General features: G+C 37.6%; 1 protein-coding gene across 17 annotated transcripts in view; it reads right to left on the bottom strand.

The window, feature by feature from the left end:
- PLCB4 (phospholipase C beta 4) overlaps positions 1 to 14,166 on the bottom strand; it is a 435,586-nt gene that overhangs the window by 336,295 nt on the left and 85,125 nt on the right. Inside the window, exon 1 of one of the 17 annotated variants that reach the window (XM_034947278.3) lies at positions 1,492 to 1,600. The exons of the other annotated variants lie outside the window; for them this stretch is intronic. The gene's annotated coding sequence lies outside the window, so the exon portion shown is untranslated. Of the gene's footprint in view, positions 1 to 1,491; positions 1,601 to 14,166 lie in introns of those variants that run through there. 17 annotated transcript variants of the gene reach the window in all.

The following is a 14,166-nucleotide window of genomic DNA, read 5'->3' as shown; positions in this document are numbered from 1 at the left end:
TTTCATATGCTTTAATGTGTCTGGAAATATTCTCTGTATCTTTGGAGAGTGCATCACTTTGTATGTAATTGCTCTTTAATGTAAAAAGCACATAAAGTGGTTTTTTTCCAACAGGTAATAACTATCAAAGGAATTCTTAGGCCACTGTCCCTGCTTCAGCTATAAAAGACAGCTGTGAAAGTTCTTCATGCACCCTTAAAAATTGCCATAGAATGTTGCATATTATTCATGTATAAATCTGTCGAAAATAAGTTTATTTTAATGGTCATGCTTTGTTTACTTCAGTCATTATAATTAAGATTGTTTATGCTCAAATATCTGTGGCTAGTCATGGTTTCACCGTTTGTTTCATAACTACATGTGTTTAAGGCGTGCCTAACTGAAAAAATAAAGTACGCAAATATGAAATATGTTTCTAAAGCTATTCAAAGCCAATTATTCGGTACTAAGTACAAGTTTCATACTTCAGCATCACTCCTCTGTCCATGAACATGTGCATATTATATGAAAAAATGGGTTTTAGAAACATAATTACCAAATACACAAACTAACTTTCTAAGTTGTTAATTTTTACTGTCTGATTTCAGAAAGGAATTTTACATAATGGCTCATTAACTTTCCAAGACAATGAATAAGTACGCGTTCATGTTCAAAGTATATTTTTATTCTCACTTCTTATTTAGGAAAAGAGACTTGAAAATAATCATTTAACCCATCTGAATATGGTTGAACAAAAAAAGTGGCAATCAAAACAAAATACTGAAATATGTCCCATATTTTCATTACTAATTATGAAAAAGAAAAATGAATTAGCTTTTTAAAATTTATGCCTTATAAAAAAAGTTTAACATCATCTGTGCTTTATCACATTATATTTAAGTATTCACAGAAAGTATTATCAAGGGACTGTTTTTTTTTTAATAGACCTCATTTCTTAGAGCAGTTTTATGTTCATAGCAAAACTGAGCAGAAGGTACATAGATTTCCCATATATCCCCTGTTCCCACACACAGTTAATTTTTAAAATATGGAGTGTGATAAATAAAACACACCAAGAAATCCTACCAGCCAAGCAAATCATACCTATACATGTCTTATGGAAAACTCTATTCGAGTTACAGTTAGGTTTAGGAAAATTTTATAAAAAGAGATATTAAAATAAATATCTAATTGATGCCAAAATTACCACAAAATCATAGTGTCTAATATACTTTGTTGGCATAATTTTGTCTTCAATTTCTCTCTTATAAGAGAGTCTAAAGAAAAAAGTAATAATAAATATAACAATTTTCATGGAAAGTTTGGGTTCTCTAAGCAATATAGTATTTTCTATCACTAAATACAGCTATATCTGCTTACCTTCAGGGACCATGAAAATAAAACTGTGATAGCCCTCTACAAACAACAGAAACCATAAACTTAACAAAACTGCCCCCTCTATATAAATCTTAACTGCTATTCCTAAAGCCATTTTTCAGTATGCTTTTTTACCTGAAAAGGAGTCAGTAGGATTTCAACCTCACTCAGTCAGAAACAGGCACTGGAGAGCACGCCTGAGGCAGGTGGAGAACTTCAGAGGCAGTCACAGGTCTACGATAAGCTCGCTCCTTCCAGAATGGGAAGGGGCAGGAGCCTCGGGATGAATTAGCCGGAGAAGCCAGGGACTATAACGCTGGTCCTTTCACGCAGAGTCCCACCCCTCCGCTACAAAGTGAGAGGCTGGGCAAACAGTGCCCACAGCCACAACAAAATATCCAGAGAGAGTGGCTGAGAGAGACTCTTTCAACTACCCTAAGTCGAACAACAAATACAGCAAACGCTTGTCACAGGCATATTGCCGAGGAACACTGCCCGGGAATGAGTAAGAGGCCCCAAACATAACAAGAAGAGCCACCTGATCAGAGGTTGGGTGTTTGTTTATAATAGGAAGAGTAAAATTGGAAGGCCACACCTGAACTCTTCCTTAAAACAAATCTTTGTTTTTTCTATACTGAAGTCTACAAAAAATTCAGGATATAAACTGAAAGAAAGGCACAACTGATTGCCCACAATTCAGGAAATGTAGTAACTTGGTTATAATATATTCATAATCTCTGTTCCAACCTCCCCAGTTGGGCTGGCATCTTTTACTGTTTTTCTCCTTTATAATACCTTCAGAGTTCAAGAAAGGAAATAAAACTTTAAAAATTTTTAAGTTACAAATAGCACTGATATAAAGAAAAATAATTAAGAACTACTGTCTAAAATGAGATCTAGAGATTATCTGCCTTGCACAGATAGTAAAATGTTGAGACTTTTGTCCTGTTGGTATAACTCAAGAGGATTTTAATTCTACATCAAATTAACATGGTAACACACACACACACACACACACACACACACACACACAAACAGCCCCAGGTTTACCCATCCATCGGTGACAGCGTTACAATAAAAAATTTGGCATTTCCCAAAATGCTCAGAGAATGTAAAATGTTCTGCAAAACAAGGTTCCAGGATGTTTTAGGATGGCCAATCCACACTAATGTAAGTAGAATTCTATACTGTAGGATTTCTCCAAGCTTTTAGTATGCTTATTTTCATTATAAATCTGTTAGAAGAGATTTTATGCTGTGCCTCCCACATTTAGTTAATCATGGGACCCTGTATTTGAGAGGCATCCAGAGAGAATTGTATTTTGTAAGAAAGATTTGGAAAATGCTAAAAACTCCAGATTTCATTTGCCAATTTTTAATCCACCAAGCTGATATTGTGACAAGTTTTCAATGCACTTGGTAAAATCATTAAATTATTAGGCTCCCCATCTGTCCCAACTTGTACTACTATCTCTAAAAATTACAGTGTGATCAGTACTAGATTTCACACTATTATAAAGCTTTCCCAAATGAAAGTATAGCGAATGGAAGCACACCCTACAGGTATTTAGTGGATATTTAGTATATGCTTTGCATTACACTAGAACATATAAGAAACAGCATGTTTTGTGCCCTCGAGAAGCTGGACATTTTGTTTTGAACCTTGGCAGTTGCTATAGCGGGCACGTGCCTGTACTGTGGCCATCCATTTGCTCTCAAAAGCCGACTGTCAGACCTCAGAGATGAACGTTCAGCCAATATATCATACAGAGTGGGCGCCCAAGCCAAAATGCTGATGCAGGCTAGAAGTAACCATAAAAAACACCACCCAAATGCAATAGTGTTTGCATGCATATGTGCACATTTCAACCACTTTTACACAGGCAGACTCAAGAGGAAGAAACTGAGTCATGGCACCTCCAGCAAACCACGTGTGAAACCTGACTCTACCTCAAACGTTTCCATCAGTCTCAAGTCCTAGCATCCTGCAGTTCCCTCCACCTCCCCAGAAATCTCCTGACAGTCTATTGTTCTTATTTATATTGAAAAGGCAGTTTTCAGGATAGAACCACAGAATAGACTGGTGGTTCACAGCTACTCCACAAAGATAATTAAGTCAACACTGCATATATTCATCCACTTGACTACTAAAGAACAAACTACTTCACACAAGTTATTTTTCCCAATCATGCCCCTGAAAGATTGAAATCTTTCTAAACTGAGTTATACTCTTCTAATGCTTCTAATAAGAAAATATTTAATATAATTTTAAAATGTCTTCAGTTTATATAGATTCTAATCAGTCAACAGAATCATAACTAAAATATTGTATTTAAGAGACTGTCATATGATGAGAAAAATATTTTACTTAAAAAATGATTCAGAAGACATGAGATGGTTTGATGTTGGGCAAGTCACTTAATTTCCCTGAGCCCCAGTTTCTTCATCTGTAAAACAGCAATAAAATCACTTCCCTCACAAGGGTGCATGCAAATAAAAAAAAAGAGACTCCAAAGATTGGGGCAACTATTAGATACACATCATAATAACACTATAACATCTTGAGAAAATGTTCTTTCAGTCACCATTTACTGAAGGCCTGCCATGTGACAAAAAACAGGCAGTGAAACAGTCACTGTTTAATATGAAAATGATGCAGCTGTGTCTCACTATAATCAATGGCTATAGTCTGGGATGTTTTAAAAATTAATTGGTAAAGTAACACAAGTTTATTGAAAAAGTTCAGACCACAGAAGGAATAAAGTTAAAAGTAAAAATACTCTTCATCTTTTGTATTAATTATAACCACTGCTTACTTTTAAGTTTGCCTATAATCACTTTTTTGGATGACTCACGCAAAATACAGTTTCCTTTCAATAAATGAACTTATCTCGTTTACATTATGATTTCTAATAAGCAGGTGGTTCATCTTAATTCTATTATTCCAATTTATTATGCTTCCTGGTTTGATATTTTCTTTTGTTCTGATGTTTGCAATGTAATTTATTTAAATATGAAATGGAGGCAAATTACAGTATATAGAATGTAATAAAAATGTGATAAATCATGATCATGTAAAAAATAATAAGTAGCATGATCAAGAGATTGGAAAAATGGAAGAAAATATGAATGTTCACGTTTTAAATTTTTTCATATTTAGGACTCAACAGATACTGTCTAAAGTGAATAAATCTATAAGCATAATATTTTATTATTCCCATTTACAAAAATTTATTACCACAAAAAAGAAAAAACAGAATATAAACATAAATTATAGAAAGGAAAAAAAAACATGGAGGATATTGTATAATCTACGAAACAAAACATCAAAAGAGGAACAAGTTCTGCTTCTCCAGGAACCCACCTAGGGCTTCAACCTCTCTGTTCCCAATTAGGGATTTTGGCCATGACCTTGCAAAAAATCCACCTGCTGGGGCTCTAAGAGACACATATTTTGACTCTGCTCAGATTTGCTCCAAATTTGGCAGATATTCTTCAGAGGCTTAACATTTGGGATTTAGCCATTCTCTACTTTTAGTGAAAAATTTCCCCCCACTTTTAGTTATTTTTTTCATCCTGGCAGTTTCAGAAAACAGAGTCGACATGTTTACTCAAGTTCTTTTAACAGAAACCCATCTCCCAATTTAGTTAGTTTCTTATTATTTTCTACATTCTTTAGTTTTCCGCCTCTCCACTACCCCTTCTAGCCACTGCTCCCCTTCCAATCTCTTGGTACTAAAATCAGTGGCTGAGCCAGCTTCCAAGGCCTGCAAAAGACAACTGTGTGCATCTATTCCCATCCCCACGTTCAGTGATGCCAAACTGCTAGCTTAAAATTGGCCATGGTAAGAATATTTAAACCCCAGAAATTGGTAAAAATACAAATCACCTCCACCCCACCAGTGGTTAAATGTATACCAGCATACCCCCGGAAAGGTCTGTACATTTTAAAAAACAGCTTTTCAGAACAATATGTAAAGTAAGACTATAAACATTTTTACTGAGAACAAGAAAAGGCTTTTAGGCTTTTTTTAAATGAGCTGATATTGCACCTCCACAAGAGGCACTGGTATAATATATTTATTATTCACATTTACAATAGTTTATTACCACAAAAAAGGAAAAACACAATATAAATGTAAATTATAGAAAGAAAAAAACATGGAGGATGTCGTACATTCTAGGAAACAAAACATAATTGATGAACGTAACTACTATAGGACTAGTAAACATGAACGAAGGCTGTGTTTCCAGAGCAAATACCATCCTTTCCAATTCCCTTTAATATAAATATACAGCATCTTTTCCCATATTAACTCCGAACAGCATATTGAATCTGTTTTTTGACTCTCATTACTGAGGAGTTTAAGAAAGCACCAACATATTAATTCACCATGACGTGACAGTTAAGAAAACTTTTTAGGTACAGGTATACCTCTGCTTCTCTCTTTCCTCTTGCCCAATACCCAAAACATACACAAATCACCACATTTTGTTTCCTTTTCCTCCAAAAGTCTATGGATTAAAGACAAAGCAATTATGTAATAATGCCCTTGATCCTTTCAACCTTGCAAAAGATTGACTTTAAAGCTGACAACCCAGGATGCTCAGGGTAAAGTCAACTCATTGTTTCAGGGAACAAGGGACAAATTAGCAGAGAACATTATTTTAAAGCATGGTATGACATTCTAATAAACACTGCCAATTCCATCTGCCTGGGTCATCCACTCTAATGAATCGTGAAACTAAAAGATTTGACAAAAAAAACAGAACATGCTAAAGAAATAAAGGATATAAACTTAAATATCATATGAATTAAAATTCTCATCAATGTTCCTCCAGCTCTTCATGCTGGCTGCATTGAACATCTATTATAGTATCAGTGATTATCGGCATTAATGTATTCTGCCAATAGTATTAGTGTTATTTAATTTTAGTTTATTAATAATTATCTTTTCATATCACAGAATGGAACCTCTGTTTTGATTCACCAGGTAACAAACACTCTTTTTTGTAGAATCTAAAAAGTGAAAAAGCAGTTACCTTTCAAGTTAGAACAGAATCCACAGAACAATAAAAATGCTTCATAAGTTATTTTGTCTACATACTTTATTCTACTCCAAGAAAAAAAATATACAAAGTCCAATACAAGCAATGCTGGGTATTATTCAGAAGACATAGCTTCACTTTTGTCTCTTCGAGTCAATAAAATAAAATTTATTTCACAGAACATGATTTGTGCACTGGCAATGGCTGCAAGCCAGACTTTCCTATGATTAACCAAACACTGGTAATCAACAGCTCCTGGGTGGTAAAATCAGCCAGACAGCACAACATGGTAGGTAAGAGCAGCAGATTGCACTCCAACGAACCTGGGTTGGCATCAGAGCGATTTGATTTTGGACAAGTTAACCTCTCTACTGTCCATCTTCTCACTGAGTTCACAAGCCAACGTTATCTTCCCTATAAAACTAGAACTTTCCCTTTAAAATTGGTAAAAACCATGAACCACTTAGGATAAATGCTAACTATAAAATGCAATTCTAAAAAAGGCAAGGGATTACTTAACATGTGGAAAGAACCTAGGTTTTCAAATCAAATAAGCTGCGTTCAAACCCTAGCCCCATTATGTACCAGCTGTTTATGGGGCATTGGACTAATTACAAACCTTATAAACTTGTTTCCTTATTTGTAAAATTGGGATAATGATATCTATCTAAAAACTTTTACATATCTCAAATAACCACTGTCTCAAAAATAATTTATATTTATCTGTCAGCACAGAGTAAGTGCTGAGATGTCAGCTGCCTTGCTGCTTGAGATTTCATTGTTTGAATCACTTGCTAATGCAACTCTGGCTCGCTTTCTGCTTTCACTCAACTTGGAAGCACTTCTCCTCTCTAGCAAACTATCTGAAGACCTGCCACTAATAAAAGTCCTTTTCATGCTATTTCAGGCTGCCAGCATGAGTAATTTCCCAAGAGAAAGAACCTTATTTTCTAGTATGTTCTGCTAATCCTCCAAACCTGAAGTCCAGAAGAAACCTCTCTGTTTTCCACAAGGCTTCTCCCTTTTCTATGCCCTTGCAGGCTCTCCCTTCTCACAAAGATACACAGAACAAAGGAGCAGAAGTTACCTCCACCACTACCTCGGTCTAGAAAACAGCTTGTAACTATTCTTTGTCATTATAAGAAAGCAGCTCCTCACTCCAAGCTCACTTTCTGCATTCTTTTTTAGTTGCAAAAACTGAAATTGATTCTATTTCTTCAGGAAGCTATAAAACATGCATGCACACACACAGGCACATATTTTGTTGTGGTTTCCTGTCACCAAGCAAAAATTATAAAATACCAAAAACATCAGCTGCCCAATTTAACTCTGTGCGTTCATTTACTCAACACGTGTCTACTGAGTGCCCACCATGCTCCCGGCGCTGCGTCAGGTGCCAGGTATATACGGATGAGTAAACAGACATGGTCCATTTCCTTGAGGACCTAACTATCCTGGACTTCTTTCATCTTTTCCCCAAGCCAGGACACACTTCTAACGAGCTCTGGTTTCCAAAACCTAGCCCAGGGCAGGGCAGGACAATTAAGGGCTGCATCTAAATAAGCCACAGCAAATGTTAGGGACCCACCCCCCCACACTCCCAGCCACAATTCTCTACTAATCAGATGAAACCTGCAAATAAAGGTGGTCTCTATTATGCCACCAAACGGTGTTGGATCCAGCTCACCCTGCTGTCCTGGCTAGAGCTGAGCAGCAGCCCCTTGGCGACACAGGTCCTGTGGCAGCTTTAGTGTGGAGGGACGTTCAGCTTGTCTTACTGTAGTATGGCCACCTCTTCTCCCTAACTATGGGCAACTAAACAGGCCTAAAATCTATCAGAAGCCTTCTGAAGTTCACGAGCACACTGAACGGTAAAAGACCATTGTAATAATTTCACCATCCATGCAAGCCACAGTTAATATCTTGCTACGACTTTGGAACCATAATATTTAATATTAATGTTTAATATTTAAATATAATATTTCAAAATAGATACTGAGCAAGATGAAGCCAGTTTCATTCACCATCTTTATGTCTGTAAAAACTTTCATCAAGCCAAGCTCTCTGCCCTCCTGGGCTCACTGTGTATAGAGGAGCTACTGCTAACGGAATCATCTTGATTAAGAATTCATATACTGTAAAAGGCATCAGAAAAACATAATCAGAATACAGGGAAATTATATGATCAGATAATCAGCAAAACCTTCAGATGCAGATTAACTTATTGTTCAATTGATGAGTCTTAAGTATGTTCATGAATTGCTTTTAAAGAGGTCTTGGGAATTAAGAAGATCCCTCTTATCACACAAAAACATGTTAAATCTCTTCATTTATTTTAAACTCAGAGATGAAAAGACACCTTTTACTTTTTGCACTATAATCAATATATAATAATCCTATGTTAATCATGCATATCATACACTGTCCTCTTGGTAACAAAGGGACACTAGTCCCAGTGGTCTCCAACATGTACTTGAGAAAGCTTAAAGCTCTCTGATGTTTCAACCAATAAGTATCTGTCAAGGATAAAAAAAGGATCAATTTAAGGCCATTTTCTAAGTAGTCTGATTTAAAATTCAGGAGTAACCACACCTTCTTAGATAATAACTTGGATAAAAATCACCCATACATCTTTCCACAAAGCAACCTAAACTGGCCTTCTAGAGACCAGATAAAGTGGTAAGGGACTTTAGGGCTAATCATTCAGATAATAGCTTTACTTGGATTGGCTTAATAATACAGGCCTGAATTCATTTAAACATCTTTCTGCTTCACTTTCCCTAAGATAATTCTAAAAACAGTACAACATCTTTGTATTTTAGACAAGTGATTCTCAGAGTGTAGGAGCCATTAACACTAATAAACTACAAGGTGATTTTAGATGATTTACAAATTCAGTATGGAATAAGACAGACTCTCCTAGTAGAAAAATGTAATCCCTGACTCTGAACTGATTGCATCAAATAGTCTCAACCCTATAAGAGCATGCCTTTAAAATCTCTCTGCCTCAATAAAGAAAGGACATCCTCTGACACAGGGTTTTTGACAGCCAGTGGCATCTACTTAGGATTGAATAACACTAAATGGTTTTCACTGTTTAGTTTTTATTGGGTATCTACTATTTGCACACATAATAGTTTTCCATTTAAGATAGAGGTGTAAGGTTTCTCTTTTAAATACTGTTTTGTACGGTTAAAAAAAAAAAAAAAAAAGTGAGAGTGGCCAGGTGCAGTGGCTCACGCCTGTAATCCCAGCACTTTGGGAGGCCAAGGAGGGTGGATTACATGAGGTCAGGAGTTTGAGACAAGCCTGGCCAGCATGGTAAAATCCCAAATCTACTAAAAAAAAAAAAAAAAAAAAATTAGCCAGGTGTGGAGACACTTGCCCATAGTCTCAGCTACTTGGGAGGCTGATGGAGGAGGATCACTTGAACCCGGAAGGTGGAGGCTACAGTGAGCTGAGATCATGTCACCACACTACAGCTTGGGCAACAGAGCAAGACTCTGTCTCAAAAAAAAAAAAAGTGAGAAACATTAAATAATAATAGAAGTAAAATACAACTATGGCAAAAAGCATGCAGATGGTATCTGTATGACTGATACTGGGAAACACTGTTTGAAAATACTTGTAGTGTAGTGATTATAATAGCCTGGGTTTGAATCCTAGCTTTGAAACTTCCTTGCCGTGTGACTTTGGGCAAATTACTTAGAATCCTTGTGCCTTGGTTCCCTCATTTGTAAAATGGAGACAAGGATAGTACCTACTTCAAAGGGTTATCGTGAAGATAAATGGTGGAACAGGTAAAGGGCTGAAAGGCTAGCTGACATATAGGAAGAATTCAACATAAATTAGTTTTGCTTGTTTGAGATAGGGTCTCACTCTGTTGCCCAGGCTGGAGTGAAGTGGCATGATCACAGCTCACTGCAGCCTCAAACTCTTGGGCTCAGGAGGCTCCTTAGCCACAGTCTCCCAAATAGCTAGGACCACGCACCATCACACCCAGCATAAATGAGCTACTACCAGTAAAATTACTAGTATTTTGTAAATGTATCTAGATGAGTAATTATATACTCAAACTCAACTCTTTGGTCTGTGAATTACAACATAAGAGAAGGAGGCTTCTTCATGGACTCTTGTATAGATGAAAGGGAAAGCTCGTTTTGTTGTTTTATTTTTTAAATAAAACGTCAAACAACTGAGGAGTCTCATAAACCCATGTGACTCCCCAAGAATGAGAAAATCAAGTGCACTATCTTGAATTCCACACTATAGTTTCCTTCTCTCTCTACTTAAAGGTTCCAATTTTTAATTACTAAGAGTTAAAAATGAGGCTGCCATTCCTTACCCATATGACACCAACCAAAATGTATTTAAACCAGACACAAGGTTCCTTCAGCATTTTAACATTCTGCCCAATTCATGCAGCATCCCAAGAATTGCTGTCTTCATGAATGTTAGCACAGTAAATGACTTTTTGTTTAAATTATAGCCACTTTCCATGCAATGAGACTTTTTGAAAATCTGCTTGAATATAAAAGGCAAGTTGGTATCTCTTATTTATCTTTTTTTTTTCTCATATGATTTTTCTCTGTCCTTGGCTTCCAGGGGAATTCCTCCATTTGTTTATGTAGCTTAATGTGAGCATCTTGATGAATCAGAAAATGCACTGGGGAAGTCACTTCATATTAACATTGTGTGCCTTCTTCACTCCACTCCATTTAGCAGGCATTTTGGACTAAAATAGGGAAGAACAGAGGAAGAACATTGTGCAGTGACATGGACTAGTGATCCGTGAGGTCCAGCCAAGCTCCGTGTCTGCTCTCTGGGGGATAATAAGGCCTCCTGAATAATCAACTTGAGTTGATCCATCTAGTTCAACTAGTTATAAGCTCCACTAAAGCCCAAAGAGGGAGGAAAGAAGGAAGGAAGGAAGGAAGGAAGGGAGGGAGGGAGGGAGGGAGGGAGGGAGGGAGGGAGGGAGGGAGGGAGGGAGGGAGGGAGGGAGGGAGGGAGGGAGGGAGGCAACCCTGTAACCAACATGAAGGAAAATGGTTAACAATAAAATTAATGCTGATTGCAAATGTAACCTTCAAGATTCACAGAGCCCAGTAATCCCTCAAAGAACAGATAATACGATCTGATTGCTTTTGAATGTCAAATGTACCTGAAAGAAATAGCTATGTAAATTGCCACAGCAACCTACATACTAAGAGTGTAAGTTAATTTCTAAAACCTAAGTCAATGCCCCCTCCCCTCTCAATTCTGTCAAAATTAGACCTTTACTTCTCTAATTTTTCCATGCACAGTACTCACACCTACAGAGGCAGTTAGTCCTTCAGCATGAATATGAAACAGGTCTGCAGTGCTAGGCTACCTGGGTGCAAACCTCAGGTCTCTGCAACACTGGCATGTTACTTAACCTTTCTGTGCCTCAATTCCATCATCTAAGAATGGGACTGTAATAACACCTACCTCATAAGCCTGTTGAGAACTGTACCCAGCACATAGTTAGTGCCATGTCAGTGTTACATATTATGAGTAATGGTCATATGTGACGTGTACGTGACTTCTCGAATACATTGAGAGAGGTATTGCCCATTTTATGGATGAGGAGACTGCATGTTTCCAGTGTTAAAGAGCTGCCCACAGGACTTCCAGAAACAATCTGGAGATGAAGAACAGAAGTACCCATGGCAGATGACTGAAGAAGCACTGAAAGTGTACAGAAAAAAGGTCTTCTTAGTGACCATCATAATTTTTTCAGTGTTGATAGCTTATGCATACATTGCACGGTCTATGACTGGAAGAATTTAACAGACTAAGACAATGGATATTGACCTATAAAGAGAAGGTCTCTACGATGTTTGCTATTGGCTGTCTCAAAACACTCTCTCCTCACTCGTAACTTATTGTCCATACTGTATTTACTTGTCTTGTGTGTTCTGGAGGCACACACAAAAAAAAGTGAGAAAGAGCTAAAGTGGGCACGATGTAGGTATAGTCTATGAGGTTATGTTTATGCCACATGTCTTACTCCCTGGGAGTTTAGCTACAGAGCACAAAGGAAATGGGGCATCGCTATTGTCCCAAAAAACATCAAGTGAGATCAGGAAACCCACCCACTCAGAAGTCTTATTCACCAGCTGGTGGTTTCACTGAGCTTTGAGGATCCCAACACACTGAGGCAGGTAAAGACAACTGATTTAATCCCATCAACCTAGCTGCCATCGTGTTCAATGAACAGAAATTTTAACTGGGTGAGTTTGTGGAAACAGAGAAAGAAAAGGTACAGAAAGAATCAAGCATCCATACAAATTAAGCTTTTCCTCCCTGGGACACTGTAGTAGATTGACAGCTAAAAAGGCCCTGAATCTCAAGTTCTTCAGCTTTCCACACCCTTTGTAAAGTGACTTTGCAGCTCTTTTCAACAAAGAATTGAGTCTTCACAATTCACAATTGCAAAGATGTGGAACCAACCTAAGTGCCCATCAACTAATGAATGGATAAAGAAAATGTGGTACATAAACACCATGGAATACTATTCAGCCATTAAAAGGAACAAAATAATGTCTTTTGCAGCAACTTGGATGGCACTGGAGACATTATTCTAAATCAAGTAACACAGGAGTGGAAAATCAAAAACCATATGTTCTCACTTATAAGAGGGAGCTAAGCTATAAGTAAGCAAAGGCATAGAGAGTGATATAATGGACTTTACAGACTCAGAAAGGGAAGGGTGGGAGGGGGACCAGGGGCAAAAAACTACCTATTAAGTACAATGTACACTGCTTGTGTGATAGGTGCACTAAAATCTCAGAATTCACCACTACATAATTCATCCATGTAACCAAAAACCACTTGTACCCCAAAAGCAGAAGGAAGGAAGGAAGGAAGGAAGGAAGGAAGGAAGGAAGGAGGGAAGGAGGGAAGGAGGGAAGGAGGGAAGGAGGGAAGGAGGGAAGGAAAGAAGGAAGGAAGGAAGGGAGGGAAAAAGGAAGGAAAGAAGGGAAAGGGAGGGAAAGGAAAAGAAAGGAAAGGAAAGAGGGAAAGGAAAGGAGGGAGGGAAAGGAAAGGAGGGAGGGAGGGAGAGGGTTGTGGGGGAGGTGGTCAAATAAATGTGGAAAATGTTGTAGCTCCTAGACTCTGCTAAGATCTGGTACAGTGCATGGTATATGGTAGCTGATCAATATCTGTTGAATGACATAAAGTGTGCTTCTCCAAACACTGTTTCCCCCAGGAAAGGGGGCCAGAGTGAAGCAGATTTAGGAGCTGTGTATGTTCATTATGCACACCAGCCACAGACGACTGAGCATTATTAGAGAAACACACACCAACAAAATTCACCTTTTAATGTTAACTCCATTATTTCAAAACTTTTGGTTGTGGCATTAGTATTCCAATCCCAAATGTAGCAGAAATTGCCAGTTATAACTCAATAGTCATTCTCCTCTCCATCATCAGTAAGAGAGCCCCAATTTTATTCAGGCAGTTGCCCAAAACAAGACTACATTTCCCAGGCTCTCCTGCACTGAGATGTGACCATGTGACCAAATATTGGTCAAGAAAATTTTTTTTAAAGTGTTATATGGAACTTAAGAGTAAGATGACAAAAATGGCAGGAGATGCCTCAACTAAAAGGATTCCTTTCTTCTCTCTAATCCCTCCTCGCTGCACATGTGCACTGTGGACCTGATGGCCTAAACCAAACTGGCCCAAGTGACCAATGGAAAATGGAAAGATCAAGATAGTGGACCAGAAAGAT

This window comes from Pan paniscus, chromosome 21 (genome assembly GCF_029289425.2).
Source record: "Pan paniscus chromosome 21, NHGRI_mPanPan1-v2.0_pri, whole genome shotgun sequence".
Classification (NCBI taxonomy): domain Eukaryota; kingdom Metazoa; phylum Chordata; class Mammalia; order Primates; family Hominidae; genus Pan; species Pan paniscus.
The sequence above is the reverse complement of the archived record's forward strand: the minus strand, read 5'-3'. Positions and strand labels throughout refer to the sequence as shown.